The sequence below is a fragment of the Gasterosteus aculeatus genome, chromosome 4 (assembly GCF_964276395.1).
Source record: "Gasterosteus aculeatus chromosome 4, fGasAcu3.hap1.1, whole genome shotgun sequence".
NCBI classification, from domain to species: Eukaryota; Metazoa; Chordata; class Actinopteri; order Perciformes; family Gasterosteidae; genus Gasterosteus; species Gasterosteus aculeatus.
In genome coordinates, this window is record NC_135691.1 from 32,897,588 (window position 1) to 32,910,113 (window position 12,526).

The window sequence follows — 12,526 nt, forward strand, 5'->3', positions numbered from 1 at the left end:
TATTTGATCAATATCAATACAGCTTCGATTAAAACAAGCGGATCTGCGGACGGACTCGAGCACTTTATCCCCGGCGAGCTTTCGCAGGCCGCAGCTTTTTAGCCGCAGTTCAGCGGCTGCTGCATTAAGCGCAGAAAAAGGATTCCGCTTGGGACGCTCGGGCTCCGTTATCCTGACGCATCAGATGATTTGTTACGTACGGAGCCATTTGAGGATTCCCAGAAGGGAACATTTTGGGAAATAGGCGGTCACCTTCACTCCTGGGGAATCCGGTCAAGAAAAAGAGTCAGTCTTCCCGTAACGGTGAATACGCTCCAGTTGTGATGTAACGTCTCGATCCTGCCAGAATCCGGCTGGTGTGCAAAGTAAAAACTGTCCGTCTCAACTTCATAGTTGTATATGAGACGGAGATGGAGGAGCGGGGTTAGTTCTAAATCTTGAGGCCACCCAGGAATTATGTACATATTCAATGATTATGCACCTCCATGATTTATGTTTCATGCCGACATTGAGTAAGACGCATTGTTTCGCATACTGAGCGCGGTTGGAAAATAAGGGTGTGGAGGTCATGGTGATGGATAGGAGACATTTTACCAACCCGGGAGCCAGAACAAAGGTATTCCAGATATTTGGTCTGACATTGGATGCCTTCAGTTTCGTGTTGCTGTCTTTATGCTGTTGCTGTCGCTCTCATGTGTCTTTTCTATTGAACGTGGATAATTCACACTGCCGATACTGGCACCGCGTACTCCAAGGCAACGAGGTCACGTGTCGCTAACAAGTGAATGTTTGGAGATATTCCCTTGCCTAGAAGTCCCACACGGCCAGTCGGACAGAATCAATGACTTGGATCCAGTAATTACTGTTTACTTTGGCTCATTATTCTCAGAGCTTTGATTAAATCGCCCTCATTTGAAAGACACGAGGCCTTAATTGGTGGTTGCCGGGACTCGTGTCTTCTGATTCTGTTGCAATGCAAACTGGGAGGACTGGAGGGTCAGGAAGTGAGCGGCGCCTCGGGGGCAGCTATTCCTGGCCCGGGCCTTTGAGTCATTCGCATTCCCTAATTGTCGAGCGAGTGGACGTGTGACAAGACGATGAACAGCGGCCTCCGTCCGGCGGAGCGAACGGCAAACGACCGCACACGTGCCTCACGCGGCGGAAGAGAGGCGCTGGATTCGTTGACATTAACAACTTAATCACAAAACAAGTCGCGCAGATCACCTGCAGCGGGGTCAGATGGTCCTCGCGGACGGTAACACAAAAAAACATGCACAACCGTCTGCTCGACTCGATCCTATCGCCACCGGAACAACCTGCTCATTCAAAATCCCAACGTGACTGAAATACATCACCATGTCAGCGGAACCCGTGCTGCCGATATGAAAGACGTTATGCATGCGCATAAATTCCCAATTGCCTCCCGCGTTCTGACGAGGAGCCGATAGAAAAATGTAGGTAGTAAATAGCAATGATTGAATTGTATGCAGAACAAAGATAACAGAATATATTTGCACATCATTGCGTTATTAGTTTATACAGGCAAAGCCACCGGAGGCTGAGCCGAGTCGGCTGTCACATCTCGCTTATCAAGTAGCAACATGCCTCTCGGCCACTTGTTTCCGTCTCGCTGCCACCAGTGGACATAAGCTGAGCCCCGGTCTTCAGGGTGAAGTGCATGAAACATCTTCTTCCTCCATTTGCGCCTCAGACTGACTGCAGACCTGAATCCACGGCGGCATTGAAACAACCGCGATCAAGAAGCGGGTAAAGCTGGCCGCTGCACGGACCTCCTTCTCAATAACTCAGCGTCCGCATAGGAACCACAGAAGATGTCTCCTTCTGCTACGACAGCCACTGCGCTCCCCACGCTCCAGCATTAAAGCAGCCTTTGAGTCCCTCTCTGCGAGGAGCAATGCCGGGACGGCGTGAGGTGACGGCAAAAATGTGGTTTCGATTAAACACTTCAATACAAAAAGAGATAATTACAGTACAGATAAAGCACGGCGCTTAATTACGGAAATGATTTTGCTATACGTTGAACATTTGTCTTTCCATGCGCGTCCACGTCTCAGCTTCTCAATCAAGCAGGTGCTTATCATTAGCTGCGTGTTAATCGCCAGTAGCCAGCGTTCTTCCTTTCATTTTCGCGGGTAATTGGCTGCGCGGCACGTGGAACAGAGACCTACGGGCGACACGCAGGAAGGTTTCTCCCATTCGGCGGGACGGAGGAAACCCGAGATCGCTGGAGCGTGTCGAACTATTTTCCCACCACCATTTCATTACTCTTATTCACTTATTTATTATGTGCCTTCCCTTGCATCAAACTCTAAATACTCATCCCGCTTTTTTTCCTTTATCGCTTTTGCTTCCCATAAATCCTAATTGCCGTCCTCACTCCAAATCTCGATTGGACCTCTGGAAACCCCTGTGCAATTTCCTGGAAGATGGTGGTGATGGATTTTCACAACATTAATCAGAGCGAACGCGGCGCTGGAAAGAGCCGCTAACTGTTGGCCAATCATTTTATTTTTTTTTCCCGAGCAGAGGTCACACAGACCCGCCAGAAAATCAAGGTGATGCAAACGCATAACGCATAACTCCCAACGTTACGGTCAAAATGACATTAGACTTTCAGCTAAACGCCGCGCGCTCTCGCAATGATCATAACAGACAGTGTGGCGGCGCCTGACGGAAGGCACCTGCGGTGGGAACGAGGCATTCCCTTCGCCTAATGCCGCTCCTTCCGACGAGCCGCTCTGGGGTCACAAACCCGCCGACCTGGAGGGGGGGGTCGTCATTAACGCTGTAATCATGCGGCGCTCTGCGTGGCCACATTTGTTACTTTTTCGTTGACAGCCTGATGTTTGAAGAAAGCAATTTCAGCTGACGGATGATCGTAGGAGGGAGAGAGGCTACATGGGCTTCATGCCTCGCCCGGGGAATTATGCGCAACCGAATCTGAATTTGATTTGGTTTCGGGAACGTGCACGAGGCCTGTTTTCTTTCCTCCTCTCAAATCAAACGTGGCTGTCGGCCCCTTACGTTAACGCAGCGCCGTGAAGCATCGGCGCGGCTCGGGCCGTCCGATTCGTCGGACTCGTGACCCCAGGAGTCCGTGGGCTCTGCTTGCATTTGTATTTGTATGGGATAACGCGTCAAGGCGCGCCTCCTCAATCTTCTCACTTTAGGTGCGATCAATACCGCTTCCCCACCGACCGAATGTGTCTGAGCAGCAGCCCCCGCAACCCTCGCGCCCCGTCATCTCTTCTCCTCGCGCGCGAATCAACGTTTCACTCGATAGCAGACTGCAGCCTAAAGGACATCTGACAAACAGCAAAAGTTAATTGAATGGTTTGAAATCACGTGGCAGAAACGTCTCACTCTGCGCACGAGAAGTGGTGTCGCGTGTGTAGAAATGACGTTCGAGTTCCCGAAAGGCAACGCTTGTATTGCACAAATTGAAATTGAGACCTCAGATCAAACAAATTTCACCAAAAGCAACGACTCTCGTGGAGAGCTGAGTGCAATTTAATCAAACACCGAATCACAACTTAGATTAGTATCACAATGCAATTAGAAGAACAGAAAAGAAGCTTTGGCATCAGTCTCTTCCACTGGTAAAAGTAGCACCATACATCACTGCGGACAATACTCAACGTACGGCCTGCTGTCGGCTTCCCGACAGCTCCAATCCATAACCAACGTACCTGTAAATTAGTCCACCTAGAAAATCCAAGGGGGAGGTTTTGACGTGTGCATCCCGGTGCTTGGCCCTGCAAATGATCGCATTAATTGCCTGGAGGATTCCGGGACACCGACCTCCACTCCCTCATGCACATTTGACACCTCCAGCAGCACGCTCAGTCCCCCGTTGCAGCTAATGGATGATGTTTGGCGCTGTGCTGCATATGTATAAGCTGACAAGTTATGAACGTGTATGTGCCTCTGTTGTCACGAGCCCGCCAGGGTGAGCGCGCGCTTCATAATTGGGGCGACTGCTCCCACTACGCTCGCCCTCGTCGGCGACCCCGCTGACCTCCCCTGTTAATCTTGTGCCAAGGATTTGGCCGACTCGACACCGAACTGAGACGACAGTGCTTTGGGGGGGGGGGGCGGTGATGAGAGCAATCGCACACTAAAAAGTAGTAGACGGACAAATATGCAGCCACTTAGACACACAAACTCAATCTCTCCGTTTCACACACGGCTCTGGACAGTCTTGCTATGAAGAGGGAAAGCTCTTGACGGCGTGCGTGCGTGCGTACATGACTTGTCTGCTGATGATATCCATGCACACTCAGAGAAGTGAGGTAGTTGATAAGTGCAGGCCCTCTGATATACACAACGTCCTATTTGTCTGCAGAGATAGTCTGGCATGACAGTGTGACGCCTGATCTGATGGCCTCTGATACGAACCAAGCCAGAGGAAAGTATCACAGGAGAGGGTTCATCATTTGCACCTTTAAAAGGAAAAAGAGACCAGTGGACCCACAATGCATCTGAAGGAAAACTTACCTGAGGAGATCAGAATTTACGGTCACTTTAAAAAAAGAACACACCATTCACAAGAGCTCTACGACGACGACGGCGGCGCCCGCGATCGGCGACGTTTGAGCCAAACTGGAAATGAGCGTGTGTGTGTGTGTGTGTGTGAGCACTTACAGCAGGTGTTAGGCAGTCCGTCGGGCCTCCTCGCACTTGGGTGGCATGCTCGGAGAGTGTGTGTGCGTTCAGTGGAGCACCGGAGAGGCTCTTTTTGACGGGAGGAAGCGACGGGCGTGTCTGGCGCCTGCTTCATGGTTAACAGCCATGGCCACTGTTGGAAAGAAAGGGAGGGGGGGAAGAAAAAGGTCAACAAAGGTGAGCAGTGTGCTGTCTTCAAGTCATCCTCGAAACATTGTGTCTGAATGGAACAAATCATCCTGAAGCGCCCACAGGAACTCACTCCATATATTCAAACAGCAACAAGTGTGGTTGGCGGCCTGTTATAAATAAGCAAAGCATAAGTGTCCCAGTCGCACTAGAGACATAAGAATCGTCCCCCTGAAAGTCAACGCGCTCCTTTGAAGGTTTGGGAAGGATGGGGATATTTTTGTTTGTGAAAACACATCATTTCTCGTGGGAATGTGAGCTGAAGGACAACATTACATTACATGTCATGTTATCCAAAGCATTTTTATCCCATGCTTTTACATTTTGCCCGGGGAGCAATTAGGGGTTGGGTGTCTCACAAAAGGGGGATGCATGCTGCATCCGTCCCAATGTGCTTCCTACATGGAGATGATAGACGTTTGAGTCCTCACGATGCAAATTACGGTCCTCAACCTCTACGGACCCGTAACCCCCAATGCACACAATGCAGCCCACGCGTCTACGGTCACCCCTCCTCCCCCCCCCCACCACCACCAGCACCCGCCCGCCGCCGCCGCCTGAGACCATTATCCAAGAGTGCTGCAGCACTCAGTCATATTTCCCGCATCAGGCACACCTCATGTTTAAATGCAAATATCCAGAAGAGCACCTTGCTGGAGCTGCAGCCGTTTAGATATCTCTTAACCGTGGCCTTGCCCGCTAATACAAAATAAGAAAAAAACACTCCCAACACGCCCGCTGTTTGTGGCTTCGCCGGGCGAAGAGAACGGCCTTTTGAACCGCCGGCAGAGAAAGATCTTGAGCTGAAGAAGCCGAGGGAAAAGACGGGAGCGGCTGATGAAGGGAGAAGCCCCGAGGCGGCGCAGAGATGTAGTGCGCCGATAACGACCAGTGTTTATGGACAGATGAGCGGTCGCGGCCATTCACTGTTATGACTAATCACAGAAGACCAGACGGCGGGGGGGGAAACAGCCGCCTCGAAACGAAGCGGGGGTTGTTTGGGGCGGAATGCAAACACTAGCGTGGGGGGGAGTGGGGGGAGTTTGGAGAGGCCGGAGAGGCTGGGACGCGTTGAGCCGGAGTGACGCGGCGCCGTGGTCTCACGCTGTGTCAGGCGGCGCCTTGTCCAAAGTGATTTCCCCCCCCCGTGGTGAGAACAGGCCTCATAATCCTCGCGTCTGCTGCTGCGCTTTCGTGTCTTATGCTAATGGGAGGAAGCATAAACACAAGCGCGCTTCCTCGGCCCCCTATTCGCGTCCACGGCCCCCCCGGCCTTTTCTGCACGTATTATAAGATGAGGACAATTATTCATTAGATGATGATAAGGGTTTACAATATAGAAATGGGCTGCCTGGGACGTAGATATCTCCATTGCCCAAAGGCCGTCGATTCCTCCGACCGGGCAATTCTGAGAGCTCCGAATAAATGTGCACAAAAGACGCTCGGTGGACGTCAAGGCGGCAAAGAGCGGCGCTCTCCGTAGGCCAGCGAGGCTGTCTTCATGTCAGCCGGTGGCCTGCAGCTACTAAACGTAACGAACAGCAGAGTTATCGCGTTCTCGTTGAGGACACCACACCGAAGTGATTTAATCCCAATTATTGTGCGTGCTATCGGATTCTGTTCTTAACACGTCTTGTTTTCACACCTGCAATCCGATACCTTCAGGAGGACTATCGCGTCGGTTGCCATGGAGCCGGCCGGGCTGCCAACTAAATTGCATTTACATCTCATTACACCACTAGAACAAATTTTGTCTGTGTGTTCGTACACACCGGGACGGTCGGCCCGATCGTATCTCCCGGATACACGCAGCATTCGGACGGAACGGTGATATAATGGTTTGGAGCTTAATCTCCAATCGGCAAACAGGGTGTTTTTTTGATGGCAGCTCGTCTCGTGGTCTCGCCGACAGTAGATGCCAGTTAATGTTCAGGGGATTGGCAGCACGTGGGGGTTGAATGGTGTGAAACACACTGGGTGAGAGATCTTTTGATTGATTGTGCATCAGCGACAATAACGACATGGCAACTGTGAAAATTACCACTGTGCTTCCAAATGGACATTTGAAAAAGCTGCTCGTGCTCGTTTTGGTCTGTTACCGGAGACGCTTAATCACATTTTTGGCAACAAGATGGAGAGGAGTTTGGATGAGCAACCAGCTCCGAGTGAAAGGATGCCAAACCTCTTAATTAGTCAAAAGCCGCATTAAAACATACTTCTCTTTTGAAGGTGCTCTGTGCAAGTTGTATTTACGATAAAGGCTAAATCCAAGAGAGTAAAACCTGTGCAAAAAGGAGTAAAAGTAACCATGTAATCCTCTAAACGGTAGCAAATGGTGAAATGCGCCCCTGCTGCTTGGTGCTCACGCAGGCGCATTTTGGCACAGCGAGCGCTAAACGAGCATGAGACAAATCCAAGAATGGCCTAAAAATAAAAAATAAATAATTTTAAACGGTCTGGGCCGCGAATCGTCTCGTCTGGTCCCAACCGGCGTATTTAAACCTTCCACGTTGATAGAACACCTTTTGTGAAAGAGATCCAAGACCAGTTAAATTTAATGCATCATTCTACTGCTTGTTTTTTTAAGCAAAAATGCTTCTTAGTTGTGTGGATTTTTCTTCGTCAATAAACAAAGACTCAAAGTGTTCCGCCATTTTCAAAGTCTGCATTACCTCCAGACAACACTACAGTGTGATCACCGTTAACGTCACACATTCACGAATAGTAACTTCAGAATACCCCTTCTGTGTCACGTGACTTCTTCATCTCCACGTGGGACGCGTCTAAGAACGCCAGACAAAGCAACACGTTCACGCCGCCGCCGCCTGTCGACGGCGCTTTTGGAAAGACCCGGCTCAAAGCACCAGCAATAAAAACGAGCCTTTCACTGTTTCCATTTTTAAGTCCTCCGAAGGGAGCGGCTGTAATGCAGTTTCCTCGAGCGCGGCGCCCCCCCGACTGCAGCCGCCGGGGGCCTCCCTCCAAGTGTGGGCCGCCGCTTTGTTGCGACGTCAGCACTATGGCGGGGCCGCTTCCGTCTGAACGCGGTCACGGGGGGGGGGGGGGGGGGGGGGTGGTTCGCCACGTGTCTGCATGGAATAAGACTGGATTGTGTAACCGTCTCGGAGGCCGAAGTCTGTCAACGTATTTACAGGCCGACGCACCGACCCCGTCCACCCGACCGCCGCATCTCCGTAGAATATCTGATACATGCGGCGGATCTGCTCGCTCGGCCCGCTGCCAAACGTTTTTTTTTTCCATTTCAAACCGCCGGCTCTGATCCATCGAGACGTCCAGATGAAAAGTCCGTAGACGCGCATGGACGCGTTTATTCCATCGGCGTCCCCACTGATCCCGACTTCTGCTCTCGGTTTCAGTGAGTGGGAGGTTTCTCTCACCTGCGTATTCGGCCTCAGGTTGAAGGGAAGCGAGAGAGAATCAAACACACGCTCGAGCGGATGCAAAACGCTGTCCAAACAGCGGTCAGTGGACGTGTTTGACCTCGGGGGCAGACGGCTCCCGTGATTGGACCAGACAGTTTGCTCAGCTATGTGCCGCCACTCGGAGCTAACGGGGACAATTCACTTTTCTTTTCTTTTTTTTCTCTTCGCCACTCAAAAATCTGTAAACTTGTACTCAAGTGCGGCGCTTTGAGGCATTTGTAGAAGCCAGGATTTTCTCAGAGGTGGGACTAAGTCTCGGGTCTTCGCACTCAAGTCCCAAAGTCAGAAATGGAAAAAAGGTTTGTTGAATACAAAGGGAAAGACAATCATTTAAAGTAGTTAAAATGTCTGTCAGATGACAACATTATAAAAGTGCATGTGCACGTTCCATTGGATCAGAACTGAGAAGCCTCTTCAACAACACGACGTGTTGACTTTTCTTTATGAATTCATGCTTGTTCTTCATTTGCTTGTTCATTGTGTCACCGAGGGAGAATAAAGACCAGATATTGCTAAAAAACATGACTCTGTTTTCTAAAGCCTTAAAGGTCTGTGTGTCTGTGTGTGTGATTGCGATCACATCTGCAGGCTGAACAAGTATTAACTAGAGATTTATGTTTTCTTTACAACTTCTTTCAAGTACTTTTTTGAAGTAAGAAAAAGTCAAGAGATTTGGAACGGATCGATGTTAAAACTCCAGGAGAGCCGGCCAATTTAGTCTTTTGCCGACCACCTCCGTATTTACCAATTCTATGAGCCTCCTCAAACCCGTGCGAGTGAAACTCTGCTTTCGCGCTGTTGGTCTTCTCCTCGGTGGAAATCCGACCTTCCTCGGTTGTGCTCAGAACAACGAAGCAAAAAAAGGGTGAACTTCCAGAGCCGAGCATGACTTGGATAAACACCCAGACCGGACTACATAAACACCGTGTCCTCGTCTCTACTTCCTCAGTCATTTGCTTTTGGCCCGGGAGGCACCCGAGGCGGCTGTCACCGAGGGGGTCAGGCGTGGTGATGACGGCATCCAGGAACTGCAAACGGTTGCCGTGACGAACCCATTTGGTCCCCGAACGGATTCCAGGCTTCGAGTTCGACATTTCGAACCCTCGCCGACTTGTTTCGGAGTCGCCGCCGTCTCTCCTTCTCTCTTATAACGTAGAAATCCCAAAAGGAAGGGGGGAGAAAAAAACGTGACCTTGCACATTAGAGCCATTACATCAAACAATGCAAAGAACCCCTCAGAAGGAGACAAGATGCAATTCTGCAGCGCTGTGATTAAACAATAATCTCGATGGCAACTGGCTGGACTTTTCTTACAAAGCGGGATTTTAATCATAGATGTCGCCGCTTCCTCTGAGAGATCCGGTCAAGCGGTGGGATTAAAAGAATCACATTACAGCTCGGTTGGAGGCGTCTGTGGCTTCTTTTCAAGGTCAGATATAAAAGGTGATGTAGCGCTTTTTTCTTTTATTTATTAAAGGAGCCTCACTTGAATGAATATATTCCGTTTTTTAGAAGAAGTCAAACAGCAGGGAATATCTTTACAGAAATGTGAAGCGAAAATGAAGCACAGAAATGAAGACGAAGCAGACTAAACGATTTGCTCCCCCGGTGTCACATTTCTTTTGTAAGTTGAATATCCTTCGTGAACGTGCTGCCGTTCAGTTCAGGATTATTGAGAGGAATATTTCCACTGCTCTTCATCACCATATTCCTATTGGAGTATTAGGAGGAGCATTTAAGAGGAAATATGAACTTTAGCAGCTTCTAAAATCACACATATGAATAAATCCCTTATCAGGTGATAGTGTTTTTTAGTGGGTTCTAAAGATATTTGTCTTTGTCTAAATGTGATGTATCGACGGCCGGTATGGACTTTAATATCTCTATATATTATACGCCTGGGGACCATTTGCTTTCCTGTTTCTTGTCTATAATTTAGAGTCTCGCTTTTGTGTGCAATAAAGCCGTTTCAGTGCCTGAAATAGAGTAGAACATTGTCTCCCATTTGCAGACCATTTTACTTCATAATTACGAAGCGAGCCTCGAGGCTGCACATATGCATTGCACAAATTGAACAATGAATAAAACAGGGAAACATTTGTCTTTCAGAAAATATTGACATAAAACTTTTTCATCTCCTTAATCCCTCTGCAAGTCATCTAACAATCCCCCCCCCCGGGAGGTTTCATCCAGCAGTCTACTCTGGATGAATACGTAGTGTTTTCTTTGGAATCGATTATTTAAAGGAAAAAGAGAGAGAAGCCATCTGTGTGAGTGTGTGTGTGTGTGTGTGTGTGTGTGTGTGTGTGTGCTTGTGTTTTATCTCGGCCCAGCAGAACGTCTCAGAGTGAATGAGAATCCTTCAGTGCAGGTGTGGAGAGTGAGAGGCTCCCTCACTTCTGCACTCCACCCGATAACCACAACATTTGACCACGCGTTGTGTTCGGGCCGCTGCTCTGCCTTTCTCCATGCACATCCACCCTCCTGCAGGAGAAAACCGACGGCGAGTGGGCTTAATTGCCGGACGGACGCCATTAATGAGCATTTCTTATCAAGCCAACTCGGCAGCTTCAGAGTGATTCAGGCGCACACCTTAAGTCGGAAGTGAAGTGAATAACAAAATCCCGTCGTTGCTCATGGTCAAGTTTTGGAATTATTATGTCAAATAGTCAGCGCTTTCTATCTCTGAGATTTAGGTGGCAACAGACGGAGCGCTCCGGCTCTCAAATGGTTTTTATAATGAATTAGTGAAGGTCGGAAATGAAAAACGATGGTGCCTGCATGCTGATTTTGTAAATGGGTTGACGGTCACTCTTTTCCCTTTTCCTTCTCCCACTCTCCTCCCTTCCTCCTCCTCCCTTCCTCCTCCTCTTCCTCTTTCCTGCCATGAGTCTGTTTCTGTTTGCTGGATGTCATATTTATGAGGTGCTTCCGTGTTTCCAAAAGGAAAATTTGAAATTCCGTCTTGGAAATATGACATTTTCCGTACGCTGACCCTGCTCTCGCCACAATCAATGAACCATTTCCATGAAAGCAACAACCCCCCCACCCCCACCTCTCCGTCCCCCCCATCTTCAATTCCCGTCTTCACACTGCAGCCATTTTCTGGAGCGATTTCAGAGGATAATAGCAACCACAAATCATCCCCTGGGCAGTGGAGCCCATGAAATTGATGTGCCTTCATTCCAAAACAATGGAGGTGCCTCATGAGGACCATCATGATGTCATAACTGCAGTCGCGGACAGGGCCGTGCAGGTGTGTATTTCGGCCCCCAGGATGAGCGCAGGGCCAATAAAAACACGGTCGGGACGGCTCAATCAATCGCGGCCATCGAGGAACGGCGGCTGAGGAGACTGAGGTGTAAGCAGCCACGGGACACGCTCAGTCACATTCTCCGTAGTGAGCAAAGTGACAGCTCTTACTTGGGGGAGCGGTCGCGCTCTTACCTTCCCCGTGTTGAGTGATGCCTCCCCTCTGCATCTGTGGCAATCTCGCTCAAGAAATTGTGCAGACGTGTTTGGCGCCTCGTATTAAAATCTCCTGCAATGCGCTTGTGGGTCCCGTCCTGATCTTTGGGGACGACAACTCTGCCCAATAGAGTCTGCCACCAGTAACGGTTGAATTGGGCTGTTTGAAGGGTGGGTGATGCATCGTTCATATGGTGTAAGTTAAAGGTTTTTAAACGAATGGGACGGGATGGAACGCGTGCATTGAATTAAAATGAATGAACTTTTCACTGGGAATAATTCCAGCAATATCCATCGGCCACATTGCCGCTTTTACTTGATTCCTCCTGCTCCCGTTGACATTTTGCATAGAAGCTGCGCAGGTTAAGTGCACCTCCTGCGTGAAAAGATTAAAAAGCCACTTGCATGCTAAAATAATTATGGATGACTGAGGAGCACGGCTTAATTGGAAATTGATCGACTTGGCTCCGTTACACCTGCTCTCATAACATCTCACATCCCTCACGCGTAGGAGCTTGATGCATCTTTCAATAAGCGGCCGCAGAGCAGCAGGAGCGTTTCGCAGCGGCGTCCCTCTGCGGAGAAAGCTGGTGTGGATGAAGCCGCGTTGCCTCGCCAGATCCGAGCCATCACTTCAAAGACCCAGGGTGGGGATGATCTTTGCATGACGGATGCAGCTTTTCCAGCTGCGAGTGGCCGGCACAGCCGGCTGCACCTCGCGTCTACGTCTCGTGTGCCAT

At 49.6% G+C, this 12,526-nt stretch overlaps 1 protein-coding gene across 2 annotated transcripts in view; it reads right to left on the reverse strand.

The window, feature by feature from the left end:
* Positions 1 to 12,526, reverse strand: part of chrm2a (cholinergic receptor, muscarinic 2a) — a 53,458-nt gene that overhangs the window by 29,849 nt on the left and 11,083 nt on the right. The window contains exon 2 of one of the 2 annotated variants that reach the window (XM_040175405.2): positions 4,666 to 4,819. The gene's annotated coding sequence lies outside the window, so the exon portion shown is untranslated. Of the gene's footprint in view, positions 1 to 3,710; positions 3,837 to 4,665; positions 4,820 to 12,526 lie in introns of those variants that run through there. The other variant, XM_078100407.1, reaches the window with a different exon arrangement.